Raw genomic sequence first — 15,163 nt, 5'->3', positions numbered from 1 at the left:
CTAAGGACATGCATATCTTATACCTTATCTCAACCGCAAGTGTAACTAATTCAAGATTCAACCTAACCTGGCTAAGGGCAATATCAAAAGTACAAGCATGCATAATCCTAAATACTCGAGCACTAGTCAGGGATATACTATTAGTTTGTAAAAGTTAAATTATGAGTACTCACGTATCAATATTGAGATTCAATATTGCAGGAAAGGTACGTAGACGCAACGGAAATGATAAACACTATATTGACCTCACGAGCATACCCATGAACCATACCCAATCACCTCCATAGCTATAACCCATAATTTCCTTAATCCAATCCTACTCGAAAAACAATTTCGAAATCATTAGGACAGCACTCTGACGTAATATTTTATGTATAATAATAATATCTTGAAATAATACGGAGTAACTATATATATGTAAATCGATTGAGAGTGTTTAGAGAAAAATATTTTCAAGTTTCTTATGAAATAATGAAACCTATTGAATTCTATTTATAATAGATTTTTAAATTATTAAAGTGAATTATTAAAGTATGAATTATTAAAGTAAATTATTAAAGTATGAATTATTAAAGTGAATTATTAAAGTATGAATTATTAAAGTATGAATTATTAAAGTGAATTATTAAAGTATGAATTATTAAAGTGAATTATTAAAGTTAAAGTAAAGTAAAAATAAAGTAAAGGTAAAGTTTAAGTATAGTAAAAGTATAAAACTATGTACGTATAATACGCGTATAAATATATATAATATTAATTTAAATCGTTATATATATTTAATAAAATAAAATATAAATATCGTTATCTTTATCATACTGGTTAAGTAATGAGTTGTCAAAAGTGATTCTAGATATTTATAAAAGTTATATACGTTTTAATAATAAAGTTCTTTTTAAACTGAAAACGTTTTTGTACGTTTGAAACTAAATCAAATAAATATAAAAATTTTGTTTTCCAAAACCAAATATATTTTTAAGAATCATTTTGTTTAAAGGTTAAAATAATGGAAATCGTTATATCATAAAATATTTTAGAAAAGTAGAATCATATATATTCATAATAGGTTTCAAGTTTTTAAATTACAGTTTGTTAGTGAAGCATGGGATAAAGTTCAAAGGTTAAATAAATGTATGAAATCATCTTAATGAAAAATGTCGAGTTACATAACTTGTCGATATCCAACATCTAAGTTATTTACACTTCACGTTCTTACTTATAAATCACTTTACCATTTTCCGAATGTTGTCAAAAAGAATAGATTTCTTAAATCACAGTGGACCTCATAACATAGACCCGTAATCATATCATAATGTATCTGATAAATCAATCATTTGATATTATCTTCTAATTCCATCGATAAACATATTGAAACAAATACGTTCATGTAAAGTATTATACGTTTAATATTTTATTAATATTCTCAAGTTATAATATATATATACATATATATACATATTTATTTATATATAACGGTTCGTGAATCGTCGGAATTTGGTCGAGGTTATAATGAATGTATGAACACAATTTAAAATTCTTGAGATTTAACTTAACAAACTTTGCTTATCATGTCGGAATAATATAAAGATAAAGTTTAAATTTGGTTGGAAATTTCTGGGTTGTCACAGTACCTACCCGTTAAAGAAATTTCGTCCCGAAATTTGAGTGGAAAGGTCGCGAATGATAATAAGTATGTTTTCATGATGCATACAGGCTGAAAATTAGAGTTTTATCATCAGCGAATAATTTGGATAAACGATCCATTTATATGAAGAGTACGAATGAAGCTAACATAGAAGAGTGAAATGAGTAAGTGTAGATTCATCTTATCATTTGACGTAGATATGATTGATTTCCAGATTTCAAGGGATTTAAAGAAAATCTTTGTAATAAGATTTGATTCTCCGGTAACAAAATGAATTAGGATCCGCTTTAAATGCGATCGTCCATTTTAATTCTTCTGTCGGAGATTTTCTTATAAATTCACCTCCTTCGTTTTCTTACAACTCACACCTTCTGTTGATGCATTTTACGCAAGTCCCTAGACATCTACCCACGTCCATTGCAGGTACAACAGTTTACAGGCTACCATGATCGTTCGTTATTATCCTATCCGTGTTTGTATGTGGTTACAGCAACTGCAGGAATGAGATTTGGATGTTTGACTATGTTAGACTTAGTCAGACGTCCGAGTGAAGCCTCACTCGTACGGCTGACAGGCTCATACGCACGGTTGATGCTGATATAAGTCACAATTACAACCTAAATGAGAAGACACGAGTGAGTGATCACCCGTATGGCTGATGAAGCCAACTCGTATGTGTGATGGATGAATCGTACGGGTGAGTCAACAGCAGGGGTATATAAAGTCTTATGTTCTTCATTTTAGGTTAAGCCTCTCATTTGTTACACACACTCAGATCTGGTGAGCTCCTCCGATTCTCTCTCAACCCAAATCACCCAGGTGGTGAATAATAGCTCTAGATGTTGATCTAATCACACTTGATTTAGTTGTGATATGACTAAATTAATCCCAAAAAGCTTAACCTATTCACTAGAGGGTTTGATTTACTTATTCCGTTATTGTGTGTGTTAAATCTGTTGATTTCTAAGTTCCTAGTCATGTTTCATCACCTTCTATTCTTTCCCCCTCAACTCATGTTTTAAAGTATTCATCAATATGCTCCATCCAGTTCTGATTCTCGATATACTTATAACTTTCATATCGGTCATTCTTCTTTTTCATCTACCGCTGGAAGAATCTATTTACTTCTACTATACTCTTGGGTTTATAGTGTTTCTAGTTCTCCCGTGTCTTTATATTGCTATATGCATCGATATATATATGGTTTATAATTTTTGGTTTGTCGTTGGGCTTTATATCTTCCCTTATATTTCAAAGTCTCTGTTTCTATCTTCTATAATCATTGTCATCCACAGTTAATGCTCTCTTTTATTTGCTGCAATTTATACCCCAATTTCTATTTCGAAGTTTTGTCCTTTCGTTTCTTCTTCTTGCGATTAAGCACCGCTTGTAATGGTCCAGAATTCACAGATATGAATTTCGGAATGAACATTGTTAATGTTCTAGGAAGGAAATTGTGATGGCACGATCTTGACTTGTCAAATTACTAGAATACCTTGTAAAAGGCCGAATCATCAAGAAATATTTTCTTGATATTTTAGAGGTTAAATAGAATACAATAGTCGTATAACATGGCACATGATGATGTTATGATCTGTGAATCATCACGTTCCATTTAGAAACTCAGCATGAATTACTGTAATATAATCACGTTGATCAAGTGTCATTATATTATACTAACTCATGCTTCAGTTTCCAACACTACTTAAAAAACATTCATATTTTAAACTCAAAGGTTTACAGAGTATAGGAACTAAACAGTTTCCTTTTTGATGTAATAGAGATAGCGCAAAGAGATAAATGATCCCAGATAAGGATAGTTATGGAAATATCTTCAGAAATATGGAGGATATTTATAATGAAAGATACGATGATATCTTAGAATTTCTAATATCAGAGGATGATGAAGAATATTGTCTGTAAGGGTTTAGTGTCAGGAGCAAGGTATTCGTTAATGACTTCAGCAGACACTGAATCATTTGGATTCTTTGAAGGCAGGTTCAGTCTTTGTGATTTGTCCACAGCCTCCTTCATACTTTGCTCAATCCGTTTTCCAGTTCCAAAACTTCTCTATTTCTGAGCTTTGTTAATACACTAATCTTTATCATCAAACTTTTTACTGCTAAGGTCGTTTACAGTTTTTGTTGCTTCATCAGCATTTCGAGAACTAGTTCGCGGTTCAGAGTGTTTTTTAGAAACTTCACATTCGAAGTATGTAAGCCATGGAAATAGACGTTATGTATAACTGTTGGTGTCAACATGCTGTGAGATTTCAAAATACTGATTGCTAATTCCCAATGATTCGTATGGAAATTCTCGTTACAAGAGGCAGATGAGTAAATGATGAGGTTTCGATAAATATAAAGATTCTTCGGAATGCCCAAGATCAGTGAAGTTGTTGGTAAGTTTATTGCTAATGTGGTGGAATATGAAAGGTTCTCCGGTAACAAAAGGGTAATCACATATATCAAAATTATGATAAGGCTACTCCGAATGAAAAAAATCGAAGTTGTCTTGCTGGAGCTGTGATATAATTTGCTACTTTGCAAAGGAATTTCAAGGTTATTTTGGCTAATAAATGCCAAAAGATCTGACACAGATATGTGATGAATTATGACTTTGGTTTCGAGAGCTTTTTAAGTACATAACTGTGGGTAATATGTGGTTGGATCATCATCTCGATTGCTCATTATTTGAAGTGTCTTCAGAGATTTTCGAAGGGGTTGAACACAGATTGTAATCGTTTGTATACATTTGATGTTCTAACACACTTTTGAAGTCAAAGTATAGCTTTGAAAGATGTAGGAATCTAAAAGTGATGGTACCGGTTATATCCCGAATTGAATTCTGAGATTTTAAAATCAGAATATGTAATTGGGTTTGAATGAGTATGGTTGTTTTGATTTCTATGAAAGAATGTATATTATTGTGAAAGTAGGAAGTATAATTGATAATTTGCTTAATCTGATTCGAAGAATGTAACATATTAATTGTGAATTTATATATCTCTCTCTGGTATTACCTACCCGTTAAAGAAATTTCACAATTAATATTTTGTACATAAGAATTTTATTACAGTCTTTATGAAAATATATATGTATATATTCTCCTCAGATGTAACATAGATTTTAATGAGTTAATACTAAATTAAACTCATTCGATTTACGGTTGGAACTAGAATTGAATAATTCCTTGAAGGCTTTAGAGGTTACATAAGTATTTCTTCAATAATATTGAAATTATGAATCAATACTTCGTTATTTGTTGAGATGTGATGTTGGTTTTCGTTAAATTCTTGTGAACTTCGCAAAGTACGAATGATGTTATCTGAAAAGTTTCGGTTACATCAATGATGAAGTGTAAAATCAAATATATACTTGATTTATTATGAATTGGAACTTGTTGAATTGAGACAGAGATTGTAGTTAACGATGGTTAAGTTGCGGGAGAGGGACGTACATTATTGCATATTTGTAATATGAATTAACCGAGTAGTTAAGATTCACACACAATAGCTTAGCACGGAAAGATTTATTTTTTATTTCAAAAAAAAAAAAAATATATATATATATATATATATATATATATATATATATATATATATATATATATATATATATATATATATAATATATATAATTTCTTCAGAGGGAATGAGTTAATTCTTCATAACTTGTTGATACAATATACACGTTATTGATTCGTAATGATGTCCACAGTGATTCTTGAACTGACGGAGTTTGTGATGTTATAGGTGTTGTTGATTCTGGTGTTGACTGTACTGACGATGCTGGTGACGTTGACGGTACTGTTGATGCTGTTGGTAAAACAATTTTAACTTGTTAATCACACACCATTTTTGTCAGGGTTTCTACTCTTCCTTCTATCATTTTGGTTCGCTTAACTGATTTATGGTTAGGGCTAGATTAGATAATCTCTAAGACTTTAGAGATTATATAATCGCTGCGGAATGTTTCTCCAATGAAGTTATGAATTAATACTTCGTCAGTTATTGTTGTTGGTACTCCATGGTATCTATGGTGCGTATGACGTTGATGCTCATGGGACAGATTGTGAAGTTGAGGTTTACAACGCGGTTGTGGTTGGAGGTGGTAATGGTACTGTTGGCGTTGATGATGGTGGTACTGGTTATGCTGCTGGTGCTGCTGCTGGTGTTTGTAATCTCTGCACCATATTCTCCAAAGCCACTACCCGAGTGCGAAGTTCGTTGACTTCTTCTATTATTCCAGGATGATTGTCGGTCGGAACGAGCGGATAAATAAAATCTAGAATTTGATGTAGTATATAATCATGACGAGATACCCTGGAAATGAGAGAGAAAATGGTGTCTCGAACAGGTTCGCCGGTAAGTGCTTCAGGTTCTTCGCCAAGAGGGCAATGTGGTGGATGGAAAGGATCGCCTTCTTCTTGTTTCCAATGATTGAGGAGGCTACGAACCCATCCCCAATTCATCCAGAATAGGTGATGACTGATTGGTTGATCCATTTCGGTCACACTGCTTTCAGAGCTTGAGTGAGATTCCATTTTGGAATCCGAGTGACTTGAACTGATGACAAATTCCATTTCGAACGATTGGATAAAGGATTTTCGATATAAAATGATTTTTCGACTATCGGGTGGTATTCTATTTACATAGGATATCTATATATAGAGATCAAAAGATTTCATAGATTACGGAGGAATTTGCGGGATATGTCACGCAAAGTTTAAGTAACAGATACGATAAGATATGATTTAGCAGATACGCTAAGATATGAATTTTGTCTAGACACTACTCATGCAATTAATGTAGCAAGATGTGTCTAGACTAATAATGATAAGCAGGTAATTTCCTATGGATGATAAGCAGATGATTTCCGACTAGAAATGATAAGCAAAACTTTTGACATGCAGACACGGTCGAAGTCCAGACTCACTAATGCATCCTAACGACTTATCAGTTAGACACACTAATGCAGTACTGGTTCGCTAAGACCACCGCTCTGATACCAACTGAAAGGACCCGTTCATATACATTATAAACGATTCACAATAGTTGATTACATTGCGAGGTATTTGACCTCTATATGATACATTTTACAAACATTGCATTCGTTTTTAAAAGACAAACTTTCTTTACATCGAAAATTGACAGGCATGCATACCATTTCATAATATCCACTATCCAACTATAAATTGATTTAATAATAATCTTTGATGAACTCAATGACTCGAATGCAACGTTCTTCAAAATATGCTATGAAAGACTCCAAGTAATATCTTTAAAATGAGCAAATGCACAGCTGAAGATTTCTTTAACACCTGAGAATAAACATGCTTTAAAGTGTCAACCAAAAGGTTGGTGAGTTCATTAGTTTATCATAATCATTTATTTCCATCATTTTAATAGACCACAAGAATTTCATTTTCAGTTCTCATAAATATACGTCCCATGCATAGAGACAAAAATAATCATTCATATGGTGAACACCTGGTAACCGACATTAACTAGATACATATAAGAATATCCCCTATCATTCCGGGATCCTCCTTCGGACATGATATAAATTTCGAAGTACTAAAGCATCGGTACTTTGGATGGGGTTTGTTAGGCCCAATAGATCTATCTTTAGGATTCGCGTCAATTAGGGTGTCTGTTCCCTAATTCTTAGATTACCAGACTTAATAAAAAGGGGCATATTCGATTTCGATAATTCAACCATAGAATGTAGTTTCAATTACTTGTGTCTATTTCGTCAAACATTTATAAAAGCGCATGTATTCTCAGTCCCAAAAATATAAAGGGTAAAAAGGTAAATGAAACTCACCATACTGTATTTCGTAGTAAAAATACATATAACGTCATTGAATAAGTGCAAGGTTGGCCTCGGATTCACGAACCTAAATTAATTATATATATTTATATGTTGGTCAATATTTGTCTAAAAAATTAGGTCAAGTCATAGTGTACCACAATCCTAATGCTCGAGACTAATATGCAAAAGTCAACAAAAGTAAATTTGACTCAAAATAATTTCTAAAAATCTATACATGATTAATATATAGTTTAAATATCGTCGTTTTATATTTTTAAATATTTTAAAAAGATTTATTAGAGTAAATAATATAATTTATTTATTAATAAATAAAATTTTATATTAAATTTATATAATAAAATATACTTTTATATATATTAAGTAATAAAATTTATAGGGTTCATTTAATATCATAAAGATAATATGATAGGTATTATTAAAGTAAGTTATTACACGTAGTAAAATATGTTTGTATCACATATTTATTTTATAAAATAATATCTATAATGATAGTAAGTAAAAGTTGTATTATTTTGTAATAATAATAATTATTATAAAAATATCAATATTTATAATTACTAAGATGACATTATGATAAAACGATAATTCTAATTATGATAACTTTAATATTTACGATAATTTTTAATATTATCTTTAAAATAATAATTCTATTTAAAATAATAATAATAATTATATTTTATAGTAACAATGACATTTCTATTAAAATGATAATTTTTGTTAAAATGATAGTTTTAATACTAACGATACTTTTAATAATAATAGTAATGATAAAAATAATAAGAACGACAATTTTATCTAAATTAATATCTTATAATATTTTAATTTCATCATGATACTCTTACTCATTATTTCCTAATCGTTTCGTTTAATAGCTTTTAATCGTCTTTTATATCGTGTTCATAATAATGATAATAATAGTAATCAAAATATTTAGGTGTTACAATTATTTGTTTTAATTACACTAATATTAATAATGATAGTTACTATAATATTATTAACGATAATACTAATAATTATCTTAATGATAATATAGTAATAATAATAATAACAATAACAATAACCATTTTTAAATAATGATATATATATATTAATAATGATAATAATAATACTAATACTAATAATAATAATAATAATAATAATAATAATAATAATAATAATAATAATAATAATAATAATAATAATGATAATTGGATAATAATAATAATAATAATAATACTAATTATAACTTTAACGATAATAACGATAGTAATAAAAAAAACAAATTTTAATGATAAATCCCTTTTATTGATAAAGATAATAATAATGATAATAATAAGATAAAACTAGAACGACGATAAAAACGACGATAATAATAATCATTTTTAATAAAAATATCAAAAATTCAATTGATTATAACTTCTAATCCGTTCATCGAAACCATTCGATATCTAAAGGAAAAGTTCTTAATTTTTCGCTAGCTTTCCAAGGACATGCATATCTTATACCTTATCTCAACCGTAAGTGTAACTAATTCAAGATTCAACCTAACCTGTCTAAGGGCAATATCAAAAGTACAAGCATGCATAATCCTAAATACTCGAGCACTAGTTAGGGATACACTATTAGTATGTAAAAGTTAAATTATGAGTACTCACGTATCAATATTGAGATTCAATATTGCAGGAAAGGTACGTAGACGCAACGGAAATGATAAACACTATATTGACCTCACGAGCATACCCATGAACCATACCCAATCACCTCCATAGCTATAACCCATAATTTCCTTAATCTAATCCCACTCGAAAAATAATTTCGAAATCATTAGGACAGCACTCTGACGTAATATTTTATGTATAATAATAATATCTTGAAATAATACGGAGTAACTATATATATGTAAATCGATTGAGAGAGTTTAGAGAAAAATATTTTTAAGTTTCTTATGAAATAATGAAACCTATTGAATTCTATTTATAATAGATTTTTAAATTATTAAAGTGAATTATTAAAGTATGAATTATTAAAGTATGAATTATTAAAGTGAATTATTAAAGTATGAATTATTAAAGTATGAATTATTAAAGTAAATTATTAAAGTATGAATTATTAAAGTGAATTATTAAAGTTAAAGTAAAGTAAAAATAAAGTAAAGGTAAAGTTTAAGTATAGTAAAAATATAAAACTATGTACGTATAATACGCGTATAAATATATATAATATTAATTTAAATCGTTATATATATTTAATAAAATAAAATATAAATATCGTTATCTTTATCATACTGGTTAAGTAATGAGTTGTCAAAAGTGGTTCTAGATATTTATAAAAGTTATATACGTTTTAATAATAAAGTTCTTTTTAAACTGAAAACGTTTTTGTACGTTTGAAACTAAATCAAATAAATATAAAAATTTTGTTTTCCAAAACCAAATATATTTTTAAGAATCATTTTGTTTAAAGGTTAAAATAATGGAAATCGTTATATCATAAAATGTTTTAGAAAAGTAGAATCATATATATTCATAATAGGTTTCAAGTTTTTAAATTTCAGTTTGTTGGTGAAGCATGGGATAAAGTTTAAAGGTTAAATAAACGTATGAAATCATCTTAATGAAAAAATGTCGAGTTACATAACTTGTCGATATCCAACATATAAGTTAACGTTCTTACTTATAAATCACTTTACCATTTTCCGAATGTTGTCAAAAAGAATAGATTTCTTAAATCACAGTGGACCTCATAACATAGACCCGTAATCATATCATAATGTATCTGATAAATCAATCATTTGATATTATCTTCTAATTCCATGATAAACATATTGAAACAAATACGTTCATGTAAAGTATTATACGTTTAATACTTTATTAATATTCTCAAGTTATAATATATATATACATATATATACATATTTATTTATATATAACGGTTCGTGAATCGTCGGAATTTGGTCGAGGTTATAATGAATGTATGAACACAATTTAAAATTCTTGAGATTTAACTTAACAAACTTTGCTTATCATGTCGGAATAATATAAAGATAAAGTTTAAATTTGGTTGGAAATTTCCGGGTTGTCACATAGATAGGGTTGATTTCCGGAGTTCAAGGGATTTAGAGAAAATCTTCGTAATAAGATTTGATTTTTCGGTAATTAAGGAAATTAGGATCTTCTTTGGTTAAATACAATAATCTGTTTCAATTGCTCTGTCAGATATTTTACTATAAATCCACTCCCTTCGTTTCCTTATTTCCACAGTTCACACCATTTATTCTTTCTCCCTCAATTCATACTTTAAAGCATTCGTCAATATGCTCCATCCCGTTCTAATTCTTGATATACTCCTAACTTTCATATCTGTCATTCTTCTTTTTCATCTGCGCCGGAAGAATCTATTCACTTCCACTATACTCTTAGTTTTATAGTGTTTTTAGTTCTCCCGTGTCTTTACGTTGCAATACGTATTGATATACACGATTTGTAATTTATGTGTTGTCGTCAGGCTTTATATCTTTCTTTATTTTTTCGGAGTCCCTACTTCTGTCTTTCTATAATCATTGACATCCATAGTTAATGCTCTCTCCTATTTGCTGCGATTTATACTCCCATTTCTACTTCGAAGCTTCATGATTTTGTCTTCTCTTCTTTGCCTTTGTGTGAAGTAAGTAATGGTCCAGAATTCGTAGGTATGGAGTTTCGAATGAACATGACTAATGTTCTAAGAGAGAACTTGTAATAGTACGATCTTGATTGGTTATATTACCGGAATTCAAGAGAAAAGATAGAACTATCAGGAAAATATGTTCTTGATATGTTTGGAGATTAGGTAAAATGTAAGAGTCGTGTAAAATGTCACATGATGACGGTATGGCCTGTGAATCATCATGTTCCATTAGAAACTCAGTATGACTTACTGTAATATAATCACATTGATCAAGTGTCATTATATTATACTAACTCATGCTTCAGTTCCCAACACTACTTCAAAAATATTCATAATTAAAACTCGAAGGTTTACAGAATATAGAAACTAAACAGTTTTCTTTATGATGTAATACAGATAACGCGAAGAGATAAATGATTGCAGATAAGAATAGTTATGAAAATATCTTCAGAAATATCGAGGATATTTATAATGAAAGATACGATGATATCTTAGAATTTCTAAAATCAAAGGATGATGACGAAGATTTGTCCGCAAAGGTTTAGAGTAAGGAGCAAGGTATTCGCTAAAGACTTCAGCAGACACTGAATCATTTGGATTCTTTGAAAGCAGATTTAGTCTTTATGATTTGTCCACAGCCTCCTTCATTGTTTGCTCAATCCGTTTTTCAGTACCAAATTTTCTTTTGAGCTTTTCCAACCTACCATTCTTTATTATCAAACTTTTGACTGTTAATGTCATTTATAGTTTTTGTTGCTTCATCAGCTTTTTCAAAACTCCGAGAACTGATTCGTATGCTGAAGTGCTTTTCAAAATTTTAGGATTGAAGTACATAATTCTAGGAGTTACACGTTATATATATATATATATATATATATATATATATATAACTGTTGAAGTGAAAACGCTGCGATGATAGGTCAGATTATGTTGAGATTAGAAGAAAAGACAAGTTAGAATGAGATTCGGTAAGTGTAAAGGAGACTCGGTATGAGAGAGAATCAACAAGATTTACATTCCACAGCTTCTAGAACTCAATTACAATGCAATGGCTATCTAATTAGGACTACTTAGGTTCCTTATATAGCCCTCTTCTAAGGAACCATCATGTAACACCGGCCATTTTTTTTAACACAGCGGAAGACTTTAACAAACACACTATAAGTCGCGTCATTACATTAATCTGGTAATTAAGTTTAAGTTTACACAACGGTGTTACGTTATTACAAAACATGATTTAAACAAAAGTCCACATCAGAGTAGGGTTGTCAAACATGTCTTCTGCATCCATACCCATCGCGACTAGCAGTACCTAAACTTGCAAAGGGGGAAACATGTGGGGGATTAGCGCACCGCTAAGTGAATGGAATCTATCTAACAGATATAGCTTAAGCCACACACAAGCTATATACTAACAACAACACTTGCTAACTACCACCTAGCATACAATAAGACAATACGAGGATCGGCGGCTTGTACGAGAACATGACTCTCAGCTGATCGGGCCTGAGTCTACCGATAGTCCCTGCTACTCAATTTACGGTATAGTTATCCAGATGCAGTGAAACAACCCAACCCGTATTAAAACCGGCCCATAAAATTTTTTCCTTTTAATACGCTTTAAATAACACTTTAGGTTCCATTACACAGGTTCCAAAACATATTTGTTACCAAAGTAAGTTCAACGAGCTTAAAACACACATTAATAAATTAAACTCCTTAATACAATAATGCGATATTTAAACATAAACCGAGCATGGTGATTTGGGACTACGCTACCCAAATCCTAATCAAGTACGAAAGCAAGATCTTCTAATTTCGATGCTTACCCGAGCCACCATCATGCGAACCTATAAAAATATCAACAATGAGAGGGTAAGCTAACGCTTAGTGAATGTTAACATACTACATACATATATATGTATAAAATGGACACGCCACACAATATCAAATACCGCATACCGAAGCATCCAAGTATAAGGCAACTATACTAAGCATACCGTACGATCTCTAAGCAACAAGCTAAAGATATCAACAAGTATAAGTTCACCAACGACGATGTGAACAACGCCGATAAGCTACACCCGGAGGGTTAGCTACAACACAACAATACATTAATATATATAACAATATAAACGAATAAGGTTACCAAACTACAAGGTTAACCCCTTAACCTCAATCATACGAACATTGGCCGAACAACCCGAGCCTTAGTAAATTCGCACAACCCGAAATTCACTTTTCCACCAATTCAACAACCGAGGTTGGCCGAACTACCCGAGCCTCAATGAATTCGAACAACCCGAAATTCATCACCTCATCAATAAGATGACCGAACAACCCGAGTCATCATGAATCCGCACTACCCGAGATTCACTTCCCAAATCAAAACCCACATCATTGGGTTATCCAAAATGCAACACAATACTAACCCTTCGCCATTGGGGTTATAACATCCACATCACAACCACGTGTGATAACGTACACACAAAACGTGTACCTCGCCAAAGGTGGTCAACCAAAACGCACAACCGTGCCAATTGGACTCATACAAAAGTCCATCAAATCCACCTATATGTGAAGTGAGCTCTATAGCCGAGAATCACTTCACCCGACCCGCACCCATCCTACACATACATATGCACATAGGATATTAACACTCACCTTGTCGCCTTGATGAATGCTTCCAAATAATCCGCAACTCGTCAATGGAAAGTACCTAATCCATTATCACAAATTCAACAACACACTTAGATTTGATTTACAAACCAACCCAATTTGACACTTAGTGCAAATTCGACCCAAATGCACCTCCAAGTACAAACCGCTCCCAAACTAACCAATAATCACTAACACAAGTGATAATGGTCCTAATATGGCAATTAAACCCGAACACAAGTGTTAAACACTTATCGTTCTCAAAATCGCCCATAAACCCTAATTTTGACCCATAAGGTCAAAATCTCACCATTTACAAGTTTTGACACCAAAACATGTTTAACTCAGTTTTATACTTCGACTTAATCCATTTTAAGTTTACAAACCTTATTAAATGAACAATCGGGTCATAATCCTCAACAAACCCTAATTTTGACTCTAGTCAAAATTAGTCAACCACGAAAACCCTAAAAGTCTCCAAAACACCAATAATCACTAATGCTAGTGATTATACACCATTCTCAAGTCTTAAACATGGTTAAATCATTAACCAATCCAAAACCCGCCTTTAACACTTACAAACCCGAATCTTGGTGTTAATCTCCAATTAACAACTAAATGGGTTCCATCTATGAATCATACAATCAAAGGCCCCAAATTTGAATGATGAACACAAAAATGAAATTCGGAGTTAGAGCTTACCACTAGTATCACCGTGTAGCTAAGAACGAGGAGAACAAACTTGTCAACTACGCCAAAGATCAAATCCCGCTTCTTCCTTTCCAAAAATCCCTTTGAAATCAAATGGGTGTTTGAGTTTTGAGAGAAAAATGAAAAGAATAGGAAAATGAAATTAGAAAAATGAATGAGTGGATGAGGTTAAAGCCTCAAATCTGGCTCAAACATGAAAAGACCAAAATGCCCTTGCTTCTCATGTAATATTACAAAAATCCGGCACCAGTTTGCCCAGAATGCCGCGCCGCGGCCTTAAATGTCGCGCAGCGACATTTGCCTAGTTCTGGGATCATTTTTTATCAAGCTTCTGATCTGGATTCCAGTTAAATGCCGCGCCACGGCCTCCTTTGTCGCACTGCGACGTTCAACGTGGTCTGACTCATTTCCTTGCATACAAGACCTTAACACCCGAATATGTCCCGAACCCTTCATACGCCTATCGTACATACACAATACACCTATAAATCATGTACGGAGAAAAACGGGGTGTTACAACTCTCCCCCACTTAGATTCGATCACGTCCTCGTGATCCTAGTCACGAACCCAAACGGACCAAACTTCACGGTCCTTAAACATAAGTCCCAACCGACTTTCCTATACAACTCTTCCAGTGAATCGCCTTAACGACTAAAGTCGTCACTCGCA

Source organism: Rutidosis leptorrhynchoides, chromosome 10 (assembly GCF_046630445.1).
Source record: "Rutidosis leptorrhynchoides isolate AG116_Rl617_1_P2 chromosome 10, CSIRO_AGI_Rlap_v1, whole genome shotgun sequence".
NCBI classification, from domain to species: Eukaryota; Viridiplantae; Streptophyta; class Magnoliopsida; order Asterales; family Asteraceae; genus Rutidosis; species Rutidosis leptorrhynchoides.
Note: the sequence above shows the minus strand (reverse complement) of the source record.